A 19,418-nucleotide genomic window follows, 5' to 3' on the forward strand; every position below is an offset into this window, starting at 1 on the left:
CACAAGTGCATATAAACTAAAGAGAATGACAGAAGCCCTGCGCCTGCGATGGCACCTTTTCTTCCCCCAGGTCAACTGGGGCTTTGCCTTGCGGTGGCAGGAGACAACGTACAACGTCTGCTCCTCCAGGACCACAGCTCACCAGCACCACTTCAAGCCTGACAGCGCTGTGCCCTGAGGACAGGCAAAGCTAGACTGGCCTGGGGGTTGCATGGACAAGAAACACGGAAAATGAGTGTGTGCTGAGCTTCCTGCATTGCAGCGACATTGCTGCTCCTGCCCTGGCCAGGGCGGCTACTGACACTTCTTGCTTCTGCAGCCGCAAACAGATGTCTTTACTGCTGTTAGAGGAGCTGCAGAAATTCTCTCTGTGGGGACAAAAAAAACCAAAAGTCTGAAGGCGGCAGCAACATTCATTTCCCCTGGGCAATGCAATGTAGGGATTTTCTGCTGCCCCTTACAATGCTATTCCTGCTGCTACTTTGGCCTGTGACAAGCCATGGTCCTGGGGGAAGCATCTCGTTCCAGACTGGCGCTTGCACAATGAGGAAAGATGCTCTCAGCAATAGGAAAACTCAAAACATTTCAGTCTTCATCAAGACCCAGCAGAAATACAGCCAAATGCCAAACCCTTGCGACTATTTGAATAACTGGCTGTAAGACCTGGTCAGCTGGTGGGAAACATTTAGCACTTAGATATCCATGAGAGTGACTAAGACCTTGCTGCTTTGAACATCCCCGCTATGGACTATTTTGAGAAGACAAGAAATAAGGGAAGAGCAAAGGACAATGTTCTGTGAAGAAAGTGAGTGCAGAATCCAGCTCTGTACACTAAAAATGGGTCTCTGCACTACAAAATAAGGTAATGTACAGAGGCTTGTATGCAAATATGCCTGCACCACTGAGAACAAAAAGGTTAGACATGTCTGGCCACATGTGTACCCACACCTTCTCATTCTGGGAGATGATACATTGCCACCTTCCTCCATCCTCCTCAAGGAGTAATGAAAGGAAATATATAAAATAATAGCAGCCATAAATAAGGAGGTTTTGCAGCAGAACACAATTAAGCCTCCTTTTCTTATAGCATCTTTCCAAAAGTTCCCATTACAGAAGAGGCAGATGCTTCAGACGAGAGAGGGTGTCCAAAACTGGGTGAAATATTTACTGAGAAATAGTTGTATTACAGATGTCAAAGTATTCAGAGCACCAGAGCAAGATGGAAAATCTTCATCCTTTTCCTGTTACAAGAGGGTCATTTTTGTTCTTTTGACATTTAGATGACATGGTAAAAGCAACGAGAAAAGAGATAGGCAGACAGCAATATAATCCAGCATAAAAACCTCATGGGTTTATGTTAAAAATAAATAAAAAATTAGCACCTTTGCCTCATGGCTTAATGTCCTGAAAATGTTAAGCAGCTTTTTTATGGGATGGCACCAGTATTTTCTGCAGATATAATTCACAGGATCTTTCTCAAAACTACACCACAAATAAAGTCCTTGTTCATTCACAGTATCCGGTAGCTGCCTCCATAATTTATGGGTACCATCCTATGTAAATCATTGGGAAAAAATGACAGATCTCAGGGGCTGTTTGTTGTTTAATCTCAGTTTGTCATGATTCAAAAAGAATGATGTGAAAATACAAGGAAAGTCATCCATAATGGTAAAAAAAGATTCTTAGACATTCTTAGTTGTTTTCTAAGAAACATAAATAATCAGCTCTTTGTCAGCTATGAAATGAATCTACATTTTCTATTCCACATGAAGGGCCGTCAAAACCAATCCTAAGTGTTTTACACCCCATTCTATTTCTGCTGGCAGAAAGTTGGGGCTCTGCAAGATTTGACAGCTACCGGTCGTCCACTGAGCTGGGTAACAACATGAAAAGACATCATGCAGAACTAGGCTGGTACTTTTACAAAAGTCACAAGGCTTTGGAAAGAGGTTTGTGCTTTGTGCTGCTGAAAAACAATCCTTGGTGTGGTGGGTTGACCCTGGCAGGACACCAGGTGCCCACCAAAGCCGCTCTAGCACTCCCCTCCTCAGCTGGACAGGGGAGAGAAAATACAACAAAAGGCTCATGGGTCGAGATAAGGACAGGGAGATCACTCAGCAGTTACCATCATGGGCAAAACAGACTTGACTTGGGGAAATTAGTTTAATTTATTACCAATCAGAGTAGGATAACGAGAAATAAAACCAAATCTTAAAACACCTTCCCCCCACCCCTCCCTTCTTCCTGGGCTTAACTTTACTCCCCATTTTTTCTACCTCCTCCCCCCAGCAGCGCAGGGGGACGAGGAATGGGGGTTGGGGTCAGTTCATCACACGTTGTCTCTGCTGCTCCTTCCTCCTCAGGGGGAGGACTCCTCACACTCTTCCCCTGCTCCAGCCTGGGGTCCCTCCCACGGGAGACAGTCCTCCATGAACTGCTCCAACGTGAGTCCTTCCCACGGGCTGCAGTTCTTCACCAACTGCTCCAGCGTGGGTCCCTTCCATGGGGTGCAGTCCCTCAGGAACAGACTGCTCCAGCATGGGTCCCCCTCAGGGTCACAAGCCCTGCCACCAAACCTGCTCCAGCCTGGGCTCCTCTCTTCACAGGGCCACGGGTCCGCAGGTCCTGCCAGGAGCCTGCTCCAGCACAGGCTTCCCACGGGGTCACAGCCTCCTTCAGGCATCCACCTGCTCTGGTGTGGGGTCCTCCATGGGCTGCAGGTGGATATCTGCTCCACCGTGGACCTCCATGGGCTGCCGGGGGACAGCCTGCCTCACCATGGTCTTCCCCACGGGCTGCAGGGGAATCTCCGCTCCGGCGCCTGGAGCACCTCCTCCCCCTCCTTCTTCACTGACCTTGGTGTCTGCAGAGTTGTTCCTCTCACATAGTCTCACTCCTCTCTCCGGCTGCAATTGCTGCTCCGCAATAACTTTTTCCCCTTCTTAAATATGTTATCCCAGAGGTGCTAGCACCACCACTGATGGACTCGGACTTGGCCAGCGGTGGGTCCATCTTAGAGCTGGTTGGCATTGACTTTATTGGACACAGGTGAAGCTTCTAGGAGCTGTAGCCACCCTGTAGCCCCTGCTGCTACCAAAACCTTGCCACGCAAACCCAATACACTTAGTCTTTATGCTGTGCTGCTGCCAAGCCATGCCGTCAGCTCCCTGTGTGCTGAATGAGCAGCTCACTGGTTGAGTCAGACTTTCTCCCAGGAAAGAGAAAATTCAGACAAACTCAGCCGCCCAGTGAAAGACTAAGATTAAAGTCCTTCATCTAAATCAGCTTCCAGGGAAATGCCAAAACCACCACACCACTGATCATATTGCTGATAAGATCTCAACCTCTCTTTTGTCCTGTTTTAGCAAAATTTGGATCCTGCTAAAACTGCTATGTTCCTACCAGAACATTTGTTGGGTTTGTTTTTTTTTTTAAACAAGTCCATATATTTCACTAAAGGTCTCCTCTGGCACATAATCCCTCACTCATTTACTCTAAGTACTCTTACTTAAAATCCAATACAGCCACTTACGAATCCCACCACAATCCCCCCCACCCTCCCAAGAACTTGTCATGAAAAAGGCACAAGTAGATACAGTTTAAATAACTGCTAGATTCAATGATTAATATTAGAGCATACAGACAGAACTTCACTGCTGATAGACGATCACGTTTTCTCCGGAAGAGGAGAACAGTGCTGCTTTGCAAAGCAGAGCTGAGTTTACATAAAAATGACAAAAGCAGATGCTATCACTTAAAGAAACACATTTCTAATACTAAGCCTCAGTTAAAAAAAACCTAAAGCATCTCCCTAAATAAAGTGATATTCCAGTCTGTGTTTCTTCAAGGACAGCAAAATAACTGCTACAGATGTATATTAAAGGAGAAGAAGTATTGGTCTCCGACATGGATAACTGTCACCTTGACGAGTGAAATTGGCTCATTAAATTAGCAAAGATCTTGAGATGACTGAGAAGTCAGCAAAACACCTCAATAGCACCGCAGACAAACATCAGTTTGTCAAAGCTTTGCCTTCCCTCCCTGTGGGCTCCTGCTTCTTTCTGAATGAACAAACAGAGGCCACGAGTAGTGCTCTGCTGTGGCTGGGGTGCAGCCTTGACCTCCTCCAAAATGCAAGCAGAGAGAGAAAGAAGCCACAGTTCAAGCCTTACGTTCACGTACAGCAGAAGAATGGCAGAAAATCTACGCCTACTGCACCAAACTGAGAGTTAGCGGGCAGTGGTTCAGCTTTCTTCTGAAAGAAAGAAAAGCAAAACCATCCAAAGTATGTCCTTCCCAGAGGTTAAACTTTGCAACAAGGTATTTTTAAAATACCCATCCTTTGTTTAAAACCTCCTTTTCGCATGCATTTCATTCTCAATGACCAGCGTCTGCCGCCAGCATACGAGAGCCTCCACCAGCTCAGAGCAGAGCTGTGCACTCCGTTTTAGCGGCACTGAGTTTAGCACTGCCTCTTCCAGCTCTTCACTTTTTGGCACGGGCAGGGCCTGTCTCAAAGCCCGTTCAACCTTACATAAAACACTGTATTCGCCATGGAGACTGTGAGCAATGGACTGGCTTTTTTTGCCTTCTCATAGCAAGTGAGAGAGAAAAATCCTGATGTCCCTTCTCTGCTCTCCTGGTCACCTAATTATTTATTCAAAATGGAAAACTCAAGAGGTATTGGAAGTTACTCTCCCTACCAGCAATATCTTAACACCACAGCTCTACCTCTGGGAGACAGATGAAGGGTCAACCCCTACAGCAGAACATAACTTCTAATTAGAGATACTTTGATTTAAATCCATCTAAGGAAAGAAGCAGAACCTTCTCTAGACTTTTTTTATTAATCTGGCCTTTTCCTTGCTTTTCTTTCACTGTTTAGAAATACGACAAATTGTTTCTGGTTTTGGGGTTTTTTTCTTTTCCAGTTAGTAAGAAAAACAATCAAATTGTTCTAAACTAATTTCAAAATGCAAATACTGCACCAAACCAACACTTGATATCTTGCTTTGGCTGTCAAATAGAAAAAAATTCAATTATTTACACTGCTTTAGTCACACAACAAAACCACTGCTTTGCAAAATGTAGGGTGTTACCCTCTATTCCTTCAGCCTACAAAAACAAACAAACAATTGTCACAATAGAAAAGAACATTTGCCACAATTCCTCGAGCACATAAAATGTTATAACCACAAGAGGTTAAAATGAGCAATTTTTACATTAATTCAGCAATACAGATGGAATCAAGTCCTAATTTGATTCTCAAGGCCTAACAGGAGCCTCTAGATACCCTCTGCAAGCCAGGCAGTGGACATCAGCTGAAGCTCAGTCACCTTTTCATTGCATGAGAGGAAAAGGATCCTGTGGAACAGAATCCCTTTGCCGGGACTCCCCAGTCCAACCAGGTGGCCCCAATATGAACCGGGACACAGGATTCCTGCTGCGCCTCTACGACAGCATGAACTTCTGCCAGGAAACATAACAATACAATAGCTACATAACCTCTGAGCTTCTGTGTTGCCAAAATGGAGGTAAGTAACAGAAGAGACCTTTCTCCACCTTGGAGATTTTCTAGGTTCCAGTGAGTGAGAAGCAAAACTTCTACAGTTGACTTGAAACTCAACAGCAGCAGCCAAAAAATGTCCATTAGTGGGGAAGGACATGCAGGACCCTAACAGCATCCTAGCCCTACCAAGTCCCCCCCACACCTTTGGCTGGACCAAACAAGACATCGTTCACAGGTGTCGTGGTTTAACCCCAGCCAGCAACTAAGCCCCACACAGCCGCTCACTCACTCCCCCTGCAGTGGGATGGGGAGAGGATCAGAAGAGTAAAAGTGAGAAAACTCGTGGGTTGAGATAAAGACAGTTTAATAGGGAAAGCAGAAGCCGCACACACGAGCAAAGCAAAACAAGGAATTCATTCACCACTTCCCATCGGCAGGCAGGTGCTCAGCCATCTCCAGGAAAGCAGGGCTCCATCACGCCCAACGGTTACTTGGGAAGACAAACGCCATCACTCCAAACGTCCCCCCATTCCTTCTTCTTCCCCCAGCTGTATATGCTGAGCATGACATCCTATGGTATGGAATATCCCTTTGGTCAGCTGGGGTCAGCTGTCCTGGCTGTGTCCCTTCCCAACTTCTTGTGCACCCCCAGCCTACTCGCTGGTGGGGTGGGGTGAGAAGCAGAAGAGGCCTTGACTCTGTGTAAGCACTGCTCAGCAGTAACTAAGACATCCCTGTATTATCAACACTGTTTTCAGCACAAATCCAAAACATAGCCCCATATTAGCTACTGTGAAGAAAGTTAACTCTATCCCAGCCAAACCCAGCACAACAGGTGACTTTCCTTCTAGGAGCCCCCAGAGCACAGTCATCTTTTAGGGAGTGATCTTCTAGGTCTTTCCCCAGAGCAATCTGCGTCTTCAGAATCAATCAAGAGATTAAGTTTTTTCCAACTGTAGCAAATTAAATAGTCTGAATTTTTTTCCCCTATTAAAAAAAATGACATAATTTATCTTGCCACAAGTTTTTATGCCACTGTAGCTGGCCTGCAAGTGTATTGAGATAACAGCATGCAGTTAACAAGATTTGCAAGTCAGACACTTTACAAAACATACACTTTGAGTTATGCAGGATCACTGTTTCTCCGCCTGTAAAAGATTGGAAGCATTGCACAAAGCTCTAGTGGGAAGCGTAGCCTTCAAGTGAGAAACACACTTAAAGCGGAAGCCTTTTTGTCCAAAGACAAGCCCAACCTTCTAATCTCTTAAAGGAAGCGATTAGGTAAAAAGTGGGAAGATCCACATTTGAAGCAAATGCCGCACTGCCTGTCTGCATGCGTTGAGCCTGGGGTTCAGCTGAGAGCATGGACACAGGGGAAAAATTCACTACAACGATACAACTTGTTTGTCAATTGAGTAACAGTAAATGAAAGTGAAGGCTCTTTACACCTCACAGCTGGGGCAGTCTGATAGATTATAGCTTAACCACCATGAAAGTTTAAGCCAGCGTGAAGTTGGCTTACAGTAAAGCACTTGATTTCATGAAAAAAAGGGAGCTAAGACCCTCCATGATCCATCACCCGGCTCACAGCAACACTTGTACTTGCACGCCAAGCCGTGTCAAGGATGGAGCACTAGGGACAGGATGCCTGCTCTGGGTACCAGCTGGGAGGACAGCGTCTGGCAGCCACCAGCCTCACTTGAAGAGGCTACGTGAGGAACAGAATAACAAAACCTCACTTACTTGCATCTCAGCTGCCCTAAATAGTCTCATGATGGAGATCTCTCAGTTTCCTCAGATGATCTATTCCACTGCTGGATGCTATGTATAGACTGCACAGGGGGATCGACTGTCCCTTGGTTGGGCATAAAGAGAAAGAAAAGAACCAAACAGAAAGGCAGGTGTTGGTTGGGTGTGCTGTGAAACTATGCTCTCTTTATAGCAAATATTGATGTTCTGAGATCTGTATGTGCTGTCAGAATATGGAATAATCCCTCCTGACAAAGGCATATCTGAGTTTTGTTCCTATCTTTGCTTGGTTCCTATGTGAAATGTGGACATTAAAGCACTTTAAAAGCAGACAGGACACAGCTTACAGTAGGACCTCTGAAACTTTAGGTACTAATTCATACAAGGCACATGTATTATACAGAGGAAATTATTTTGCTATAGTTACATTTAAAAGCAGGTTTGCATTTTAAACTCTATGAATTTCCCCTAACAGACTTTGATTCATAGATTCTGTCAGGACTAAGGGATAATCTCTTCCCACCCGTTAAAGAGCACAGCCCCTCACATGTAGGGAGCAGCATACTAAAGACACAATCCTCATCAGAACAACTTCAGTTTAAATGTGATACTGCTTTGTAGTTTGTTTCCATCTCGAGACACTATAGATTACACCTTTTCCTTTGATAGACTAAAAAAAAAGAACATGTAAATTGAATTATTTGCTTATAAGAACAGGGTTTAGAGGGGACTTGCACAGACTGAACCTCAGAGGAGTATGACTAGTGCAAAAGAACTGCTTGATACTACACTGCTCGTAGAAGGTACATCATCACAAAACACTGCAGCAACAGGCAGCTCAAAACCAATTCAAATACAATCTAAAAAGTCAAGGAACTGTTTCACTAGGGGAACTCATCAAATGATTCACACTGAAAGCAGAAATCCCTTTCCCTTTAATTTGCACCTATTTTTATCACCAGCATTTATTCAGAAGAAATTCTTCACTCTGAGGGTGGTGAGACACTGGAACAGGCTGCCCAGAGAGTTGTGGATGCCCCCTCCCTGGAAGTGTTCAAGGCCAGGCTGGATGGGGCTTTGAGCAACCTGGTCTAGTGGAAGGTGTCCCTGCCCACAGCAGGGGGGTTGGAACTAGATGGTCTTTAAGGTCCCTTCCAACCCAAACCATTCTGTGATTTTATGATTTTCAGAACTGGTCCTGCTCAGTCAAGAGTTTGCTTTCCAGAGCCTGCATCACCTGCTCTGACCAACATGCTTATGTCTGTGGTAACATCATGATCTCAACAAAGGTGTCTTGACTACACTACAGCATCAAAACAGGGAGAAACTTCAGGGGGTATAAAGGATGAAGGTCTAGTTCCACCACAAATACACAAAATCAAAGCATAAGGGCAGAGGGGTAAACAAAAAAACAGAAACCACTATGATAGTATATTGCCTTGCATACAGTCTGCTGCAGAGACAGGCACAAAGTACCTGTGAAATTTTTTCCCATTGGAAAATTCTGATCAACAGAAATAATTTTTCCTATGGGTGAAAAAGGTTATAATTTACATTTTTCCCAGTTTTTGTTAGAAAACACTTAAAATACGGTGTCAGTGTCAGAAAGTGGAAAATTTATTTTAGCATTTCAAATCTTTTGATCAAATAGCTCCATTTTGATTCTTTCCAAATAGCAATGTTTGAAACTATTTATTTCATAAAAATGTGGGTGGTGTTCTAATTGGGATGAAATCAAGTGGCATTTTGTTGGTCAACCACCACATCAAGGTGTATTGACTTTAAGAGGAGAGGTTCAGAGAGCCTTTTCCAAAAGTGAGAGCCATAAGAGCTTACACAAAGGAAGATTTAAAAGAAAATAAAGGAAACCGATTTAAAGGAAGGCAGACGGACTTAGAAATAGAATAAGCAGTGAGGAAAAAAGGATTGAAATGGAGTGAAAAGCTAGAGAAGACAGCAGGTAATCTGGCTACATTGCGGTCCTTTCACTAAACTACAGCCTCTGTGTCTGGTGCTCTCCTACGGGTGGTTTGGGAGGGATGGAAATACACAGGATGCTCGTTGTCCACAGCCTGCTCCCAGTCAGGGCATCACAAAATTCCCTTCCCACAGCTGTGTCTCAGCTCTTCCTCGCATCATCCTTTGAGTGGGGAACTCAGCAGAGCCCGCACTTACCTTTTAGGACTCAAAAGAGTCCAAGCAGGCTCATGAAGAAACGAGTAACAATCACAAGCATGAGATAAGTATCTAATAACTGCTGTCAACTCATTCAATTCAGTGTGTTATCAACAGTAGGAGATCAGCATTAAACAATTACCAATTCTGTCCTCGGGGGAAAGGGAAATGCAAAACATTTCTGAGACACTGAGGAAGATATATTCCACCTTGACATGATTCACTTAACTATCCTGCCTGGCAGCCCTTCTAACTCCCAGTGTGCTGTGACAAACTAGGGTATGCATGCTGCAACATCATTAATGGTCTTCTCTAGTTTTGCCTGCCTATGAGCCCCATTCTTCTCCTCTGCTGTGGGTGCAGATGGGTTTTAATAAGCAGAGGGAAGGTTCTGCCATTGAGTAGCTCTGGGAAAGCCAGGAGCTCCCAGGGACACTTCTCCACTTAGCAGGGGTCCTTGCGCATTACCCTAATGTCTTAAGATTTCTGTAAGAGAAAAAATGGTAAGGGAGGGGACAGAAGAGTGTCGCCTTGCTCTTAGGCATTGAATATCTTATTTAGGGACTGCTATCTCTGGTGTTTTGGCCTCGTTAATTTTCTCTTCCAAAGTTAGCATTCAGACATTCACTGGCTTTTGTCTATTGCTGTCATCAAGGCATTTGCATGCACTAATCCATGACAAATGGTTTCATTTGATGCACATCTGATTTCCTTGCCTGCCAACTAGAAAGAGATAATAGAAATACCACGAGAAACTAAATTGGAAGTAAAGGAGTCATCAATTTGTTGGAGAAACTCAAAATAAGGTTAAGATAAACACCACCATGGCAAAAGCACTGAGGTTTCAGCCACGGAAAGACAGTTTCTAATTACCTGGTGCGGGGCAGGGGGAAGCTGCATTTTAAAGCCTCACAGAAATATGGTATTACTACAGAAATAATTATACTACAGATGTGGGAGCTGGCTTAGACACAATCATTCTCTGTCAGATCCTGCCCTGGCACACTGAAACCAATCACAAACTCAAAAACCTCTGTTATTTTCAACTTATCCTTTGAGTTTTTGTTTTAACACAATAGCGACTTCTGGCTGACTGACCACCCAAATTTGAAAGCATCCCATGCAAGTAACCAAGAAGAGGAACTTCATGAGTTAGTGATATTCACAGCAGAGTTAGTATAGCCTTGATAGCTTACAATTTAAGCAAGATTTTTCAATAAGGAAATACCTTTTATTAAAGCAGCAGAGACTTGGGGAAAAAAGGCAACTTCTGGAACCACTAGACCTCCTTTAATTTCAGTGCTGCTGCAAACCAAAACAAGGGCTGGTACCAGCTAGAAGGACACACAAGACCTCTCTCATGTTTGCATTGGTATTGGATTTGAAGTCTATGAGGTCTTGATTTCTTTCGGGAAAGAGGCAGCAGCTGGCATATCTGAGTATATCCTTCTGGACAGGATTTATTCATTTATCAGGACGATGACTTGTTTTGGGTAGCTGCTGGGATAACAGAAACCTTATGCAGATAATTTTTTTTTTTTTAAATGAGGAATATCAAGGCAGAAACAAGGAATGCACAAAGATATCAAACTTTTTTAAGTTACAGTTTCAACTTCAGAAACTGATTCCTCAAAAAACATTAAGTCCTCAGAATTCTCTACCCAGTTCTGATTTTAGCATTAACACATGAAATAGTCTGGTGTTCAAAAGCTTCTGAACTGTAAAATTAGATGATTTTGAAACGCATGATAGAAAATATAGAAATTACTATATCATAGAAATACAATGTCACTATATATTGTATAAATAATAATTATAGAAAATATTTATCTAGTCGTATTTTAGTGTATTTTACCATACCTTCCTTATCCAAAGCACCTTTAGCCAAACCCAAAATGAAGCTAAGTTTTTCTCTGAAATGGGTTTTTCAAAATGCATTGTTCTGAACACTACCTTACTGTTAGTTTCAATGTTACTTGATGTCATTTCTGCTTGGTTTTAGGTTTTATTTAAATTCAGAATGATTCAGAATGTGAACATTTACTTCCTAATAGGTTTGTATAGGCAAATATATATAATACAGACACTTTTCCACTCTTGAATCTGCTCAAAGTCACAACTGTGTTATTGATGATTACTGGGCAGCATGTAGGGAAAAAGGTGCTAAACAATAGGTTCCCTTCATTTATTCATGTTCTTTTAAAAAATAAACATATAAATCAATGAAACAGATTTTCCAAATAAACTATCCTTGCTTGCTCTCAACCACTTAATTAAACACAATTAACTCTAGTTTGTTTTGGCAACCAATTAATGTCATGATCAAATATAAATAGACTCTGCAAGAAAAGATTATAATTAATAAATCCTTAACAATACAGCAAAATTACACTGAAGCTTTGCTTGCCAGATATATTTAACAGCATTATTGAAGAGCATTAATGAGGACGCTAAAAAACGATAATAAAGTTTTATCAGAGTGTGTGCAGTTAAGATCCTGAGGTTCTTGCCTGCACTCAGGCTGATCTATAGAGCCTGTTGGCTGCTGACATTATTTACAACATAAGAAATCACAATTTCAAGTTCCCTGGTTTCCAGTAAACTGACATGTATGTTCGTAGGAGTTTTCTGATCAAGTTCTCCGTCAATATAACTTTCACTTGCACACAAGTTAACTACAGAAGTGATTTTTTGCTCGTCGTGTTTTAGTAGATTCACAATAAAGGCTCTTGATTCAGATTTGTCATCCACAGAAAATAAAATTAATCCAATAGGACTTCTGGATCATGCATGAGGACAGGTTAAATGCATATTTTGATCTGAACCAGCAGCTCTCCTAATAAGAGACAAAGATCACCATTTAAGCTGCTTTTTAATTGCCTATTCATTTAGTGAGAGGTAAGGTGCATGATATACAAATAAAGCTTCACAGCTCATAGAAGAAATATTTATGCACAATTTTAGAAAGCACCCAGCACATGTGACTGTCGGTGGGAGCCGCTAGTGTAGAGCGGACTACTCCCAGATTACTTGTAGCTCAAAGACAAGGCACCACAATGAGAGTACCCTGGTAGAAGGAAATTTAGCCGTCTCAGATAACAGATTGTCCATGTGTTCCACTTCACTCGGTGATTCTCAAGGAATCACTTTCACCTCATCCAAAAACTAGTAAGGTCCTCCATTCCTGCCACCAATTCTGTTCCCAAGCAAAGCTATTCTCTCACCGAAGTGAAATGATTACAATGGAATACTACGACATAATTATTGATTATCATGATAGCAACAGTCATCCTGCACCTGCTGTCACTGAAGTGACCTTTCAAGAAGGGCAGGACTGGTTTCTTCACCCACTGTGAAGGAAAAGGGGAGAACTGCTGTTCTGAAAGGAATACAGAAGGCAAGAGAGAGATGTCAGATAACAATCTTCTAAATAGAGCATAGAAATATGAGTCACAGATACATACATGGGGCTTTAACTTCATTCAGCTTAATTTACACCCCCAATTCCCCATTGTGCATCATTGACTGAGTCTCATAAATTTAGAGTCCAACTGTGCTGTAGTCCTCGTGGTCCCTGCCTAGAGCACAATGAAAAGAAATCTCCAGCACCGCTCCCATGCAAAAAAATAAGTTTAGCTGCAGAGAACTGTTCTGTACAGAGCATCTGGAAATAGCAAAAATGCTGAATCCCATCAGGAAAATAAATCTTGCTCACAGCAAAGGTTGATTTTCCAGCAGAGTGGAAAAGAAAACATTCAAAAGGAAATACAAAGATTATAGGTGGGATAGGATAAAACAACATGAAACTTAATGGGAGAAAACACATCTGTCTTATGAGGAAATGCACTTGGGTATTGCCTTTTAAAATATAAATGAGTCTTGGACTAAAAGTAGGCTAATCATTAAAGGCAGGTTTCTGATGTTATCAGCAGAAATACTTCAGCACAGAGCAATGTAGTTTGCCTTTGGGGTTTATACTTGTAGGTGCCAAATTTTCCTTGGGACTTAACCACCATAGTATGAATTCTCTTTAATACCATTACAGCAAGCTACAAATAGTGCAGTGCACTGAAAGGTCCCTTCATGACTCACCAAGGCCCCAAGACTGCACTTGGAGATGGAGGCTCAGCACACGGGTGTGGGAGGAGAAGATGCCTGCCAGGGCCATCACAGCAAGAGGCGCTTTTTGGTCCCTGTTCCCCAGAGCAGCTTCTGCCACGCAGAGAGGGACGTGCTTTGCACCTGCCTGCATGGCTGCCTGCAGAGAGGCCCGAGGGAGAGCTGAAGTGGCAGGGGATGGGGACAAGAGCGTGGCCAGGAGGACGGACACAGCAGGGGGGACCAAACCAGAGCACAGACACTGCCAGTGCAAACCACACATGCAGGAGGTACATCCTTTCCCTCAAAATAGCACTGTTAGCACATTGCCATTGTTCTTTTGCACAAGGTATGTTGTGAGGCTGATCGCAGGAAAAGCGGCCATGCTTCCAGCAGCTCCCGCGGAGCTATGCCGGGTACAGCGGTCTGCTCAGTGCCCCACCGTGCACCTTGGCCATGCTGTTCTTCACAGCCCATCGAGCTGCAACACCTGCTCCCCCTCAGGTTGCTTCATCTCCCCGGATCAGAAGTAACAAGGCATCACATTCAGCAGCGTGACTGGTGACAGCTTTCCTCCACCTGCAACCAAGCTGTGAGCCTCACAGCTACACAACCTTCTCCGGTGAAGAAGAGGTGTCCTCTTGCCTTTGACCTTCCACATTGAGTACTGGTTGCTCTTTGGCAATGCCTACCTACCCTTTCCCCTTTACCTGAGAAGCAGGATCCCATTAAAGTAACAGCTTACAGACCCCAGGAAAAAGAAAAAAAAGAACAAACAAAACACCATAGCTAACTCTCTGGCTGCAAACACACCCTATAGCCATGTTGTTTCTTTTGGAGGTTCGATTTTTCAGCAAAAAAATAAAAATCACAAGGTGCAATACTTCTGATAAAGTCTGCTGCTGTAAACAAGTGCATCACACAAGCACAGTAGGCAATTCATTGCTATCATGCTGCTAGTAATCCTACCTCACCCTTAAGTGTTGATTTCGTTACATCAGTTCTCTGCCTACACAAAATACATATTAATATGCTTGTCCACATACATCCAAATAAATTTTGTATGTGACCAGGAACACAGTAGGTACCTCCAATCTGGATTTCTTTACTTAGCAGTTGGTAGTTTCACATTTTCAAGAACAGACTGTGAAGGCCAGAGGTATATAACTGAAAAGTATTACAAGAGAGATTATTTCCAGTGAGTGACTGGAAGATCTCGTTGTGAGCAGGTTTTTCTGATTGTGAACAAACCAGAATACCTATGGTGCTTCCTGTGCATTTACTGGTGTAAATGAAATCTGAATCAGGCCTTAGAGCTTATAAATTTGTTCGTTTTAATTAACACAGCAAGAAACACCAGTTGTCAGCTTTCATGCCCATGACATGATCTGCTGGATACTGACTAAGTTGTTGCATGGCAATTTGGACATTGTATACTGAAGGCAACAGTTTGCATTCACACCATATGATTAATGGAATACAATCCTTGCTAATCATAGAAACTCTATACGTTTATTGTCGTGGTTTAACCCCAGCCAGCAACTAAGCACCACACAGCTGCTCACACCCCCCCCCACAGTGGGATGGGGAGGAGGATCAGAAAAAAGGTAAAACTTGTGGGTTGAGATAAGAACAGTTTAATAAAGTAAAACAAAATATAATACTAACTAAGAATAATATAATAATAATTGTAATGAAATGGACTATAACAAAAAAAAAAGAGAGAAATAAAACCCAAGAAAAGACAAGCGATGCACGATGCAGTTGCTCACCACTTGCTGACCGGTACCCGAGCAGCGATCTGCCCCTCCCGGCCAAGTCCCCCCAGTTTCTATACTGGGCATGACGTTCCATGGTATGGAATATCCCTTTGGCTAGTTCGGGTCAGCTGTCCTGGCTGTGTTCCCTCCCAGCTCCTTGCACACCTGCTTGCTGGCAGAGCATGGGAAACTGAAAAGTCCTTGGCTTAAGATAAGCGCTACTGAGCAACAGCTAAACCATCAGTGTATTATCAACATTATTCTCACACTAAATCCAAAACACACTGTACCAGCTACTAAGAAGAAAATTAACTCTATCCCAGCTGAAACGAAGACATTTATATATTAACGACCTAGTCCTACCTTTGCATCTATCAATACCAAGAACAAAAATCCTGTTGAATTCATCTTCCAAATCTCAATTGTTCCACAAGGTAAAGACACGTATTTTATTTATGCTTTCCTGAGGAATTTGATTCAGACTAACATTCTTCCCAGTCTGTTTTGAACTGAATAGCCACATATATGGGGCATATGAAAATAGTAGACCTTTTGAAATGTGAAAATATGCAGTTTCCCCCCAAGGCTATAAAAATCAGTGGGAAGGCCAAGATCAGAACTAAGAAATTTTTTGCTCACAGCCACAGACTCAAGTTTCTGCAAAACGCTGTCTACTGAGAAACATGCTCAGAGCATCCTTAGGTTGGTGTTGCTTGTTAGTTTGTGTAGCATTGCTTTGAGACTGATTTTCCTCCTCATAATATGAGGTATAGAGAATCACTTCTTCAGATGATTTTTAATGGGCACATCATTAACTACTGCCACAATAAAAGGTACTTCATGTTTAGTAGACATACAATTCCAGCTTTGATTCAGTCCATGATTTCTTCTTCTGAATAGGCCTATTTTTAATTAACATATTTGCAAATGTCAGCATTGCTACAGTAGGTACATGTTTCTACTTGCGTCTGCCTCACATCTTTACACTGTATGCAAGACTAACCTAGCATCCTTAATGTGTACCTAATTATTTTGTACAAACTTACAGGTGAATCCAATGCGCTTTCCTGTATTTTTAAGCAACATGCGGCCAGTGTTGTCCACTGTGATTCAGTACTAGCTGATGGTCCTCACCGGGAGCAAAACATCCCTCATTTATAGAGCAAAGCCAGAAAGTTTGCTAAGAATTGCATGAATGAAAGGGTGGTGGTTATTTTTTATTTTTTAAACTTGAATCCTTTACTTTGTTAATATTTTGTTGTCTTACCAAATGCCAGCATCTACTTCCTACCTCTGGGCAGGGTCAATTCTGTCCATCAGATGATCAATGGACTATCATAGGCACTCAGTTAACTCTGCAAATCACAACCTGTCCACTCTAATCCTCAGGCCAATTCAACAGCTCTACAACTGTGTGTATCTGAGAGCCTAAAACAGCCAACGTGGAATTCTTCCCATTACCACTGTTTCTTATTAAATCACACAGAAATGACATGCTTGGGAAAAAAAAAAAAAAAAAAAGATTTTTTCCACATAAATTTATTTCCTGTGAATGCTTTCATATGTCCTTTGCCTAACGTAATTTTCATGAAAATGAAATATAGTCATAAAAAACCTGCAGAAAGCTATGTGTATTACCCAAGGTGAATTATACTGCAATGGTGTTCAGCTAGCTTACTCCAAAGGTCTCCTCCAGACCCCAGCAAAGAAGCCTGAAAATCTACCCTGCCCACCTCACCTATCAGAGTCAAAAAGAGCAGCCACCAATACTTAAGGGTACTTAACAGCAGCATTCAAACTTTTCATTGTGTTAATGAGACAAGAAAAAATTCATGAACAGGTACAAATAATACAGCGCCATCCATCTTACATTCAAGAAATATTTACTATGCCCTTACTATCTGTGCCCGTCTGCTAACATTTCAGAGAAAATAAAGCTACAGTCAGTTACAAATGCTGTCACATAAAGCGGTTCATCGCATTTGTTTTCAGGTTCATACCTTCCACTAAGTCGTCTAACAATAAAAAAGTACCGAATTATAAAACTGAAGAGTTATACTACACTGAAAGGAAACTTTAAACTTTTGTGATTGCACATAGCGTGTAGAAATCTATTTCAACCCATTCAGACCCTTGCTTAAGAAAGTTTCATATATTGCCCTTGGTCTCCAGTGTTTCAAAACTGGATTAACCGCAGTAGTACAGATGGGTATATTCACTGTGCTAATCCACTGAGTTCAAGTTTATTACGTTAAATACACTCCGTTACGATTTTATCTTTTACCTGCACCTTCCTGTGCTCAGTAAGACTCTTCTATTCATGAAGTATGAGAAGCACAAGACAGGGTGGAACGTGCCTTTTTAATTATCTTGTACCAAAGTAGCCCCACGATGGAGTTGAGCAGCTCAAAATCTCTTCTTTTAGAGCATCTCATTATCGATGGAAGATCACGCACTGAAGGAAAAGGTATGCTGAGCATGCTATTGATTACAGCTATATTTGCCATGATTCAATAAGTTGAAATTTCATATACCAAATATTAAATTACTGAAATTATGCATTGGCTCATCTGCATCCATTTTTTATTCACTTTTATTTGGCTGAACATTTTAATCTTACTTACACAGTGACTAACTAAAAGTAAATGACGCATTCCTAATATTATAAATATGAAAAATAGGGTGTGCTCAGGGACTGCAGTTGAATACATTAAAATCACTCAGTTTGCTAGTTAACATATTTCCATCCCTTTTACGTACAACCTTTCACATTCAGTTGGCAGACTGCAAATTCATGGCCTTATAAAAAACAGTCTTGATTTTCTGTTGTGACAGCAGAAATTGTCCAAAATCCCTAACAGTTTCCCTAAAGGATGCTCACTAGCTGGTACTTCCCAGGTGCAGCACAATCTGAATCCGAGGTGAACATCGTGTCAAATTCCACTCATCTGTCAATGTAGTGGATTATTTCTTGAGAGACTGAAATTGGCTGCCTGGGATCAGAACACCATCAATCTTATTCATGTAGGGTGCGGAGAAGCTGCCTGAGAAAGGCTCGCAGGAGGGAAAGCTTGGCTGTTTCTAAGTAGGTGATGAGGCAGCTGTAAAACCTTCACTCTATCTGTATCACATCTCCGAGTGAAAGATTTTGTCATTTTTTCCACATTTCCCCAACACTTGATATGCATTCAGTGTCTTGCTCTTCTTGCTTCATAAAAAAGGTGATTTTTCAAGCTTAGGCAAATGTTGCAGAGCTCTGAATCTGCCCAGCTCTCATTTTTTCTCATAATGTCACTTGTTTCAACTGATTTTACAAAACAAGATTACATTTTCCTTTTACCTATCTGTTTAGCTGGGCTGTTTTTTCCTATTTCCTTCACTGGGGGACAGACTCAAATAACCAGCAGCATTACTTACAATTGCATTGTAATAAATATTTTGTTCATTTCTCTGCAAGTCCCAAATAAGAACGTCACCACTCAAACTTCAAATACTGTCAAACTTTCAATGCCAGCTAGTAAAGATAACACAATTAGTTAATCCGATACTCTAACATAGCTACCAAGAGGTGGTCTATCAAAGATTTAGGTCTATTCCTCTATACCATGCATATTTTATTACTAGAAAGCAAGACAAAGCCGATATCTATGACTTCTGGACAACGAAAGTAGTTGGGAAAACTTTGAGTCATTAAGGTTGCTAAAGACCTTCGGTTCAAGACCATCCACCTTTGAAGGTATGCCATTAGATCAAAAAACATTAAAGTATTAGTTGCCACATTGCTAAATGATTCATCACTGTGAGTTAACATTTTCCATCTTTCTTTTCTAAAGCTCTTAAAACCTCTCCCACCTTTCTTTGGATCCAAATTTGTTAAGCGACATTCTTGGCCCATCTAATTTTAACCAGATGATAGTACCGTGCTAGAATATGCCAACTCCTCAACTTTTAACACTGCACATATTCTTCAAAGCGCAATTAACAGTTGAAAAAGTTACGTGATCCATTTCTATTAATAAAAACACAATAAAACGACTAATGCGCGGTCTCTGTGGATCGCAACAGTCCAAGTGAGCTGCATTCTCCACTGCTAACCTGTGGGATTTATTCTGACTTTAAACGCATTT

The 19,418-nt window shown here is 42.0% G+C and overlaps 1 protein-coding gene across 1 annotated transcript in view; it reads right to left on the reverse strand.

The window, feature by feature from the left end:
• Positions 1-19,418, reverse strand: part of TAFA1 (TAFA chemokine like family member 1) — a 243,861-nt gene that overhangs the window by 214,394 nt on the left and 10,049 nt on the right. The window lies entirely within an intron of this gene.

This window comes from Gymnogyps californianus, chromosome 13, assembly GCF_018139145.2.
Source record: "Gymnogyps californianus isolate 813 chromosome 13, ASM1813914v2, whole genome shotgun sequence".
NCBI classification, from domain to species: domain Eukaryota; kingdom Metazoa; phylum Chordata; class Aves; order Accipitriformes; family Cathartidae; genus Gymnogyps; species Gymnogyps californianus.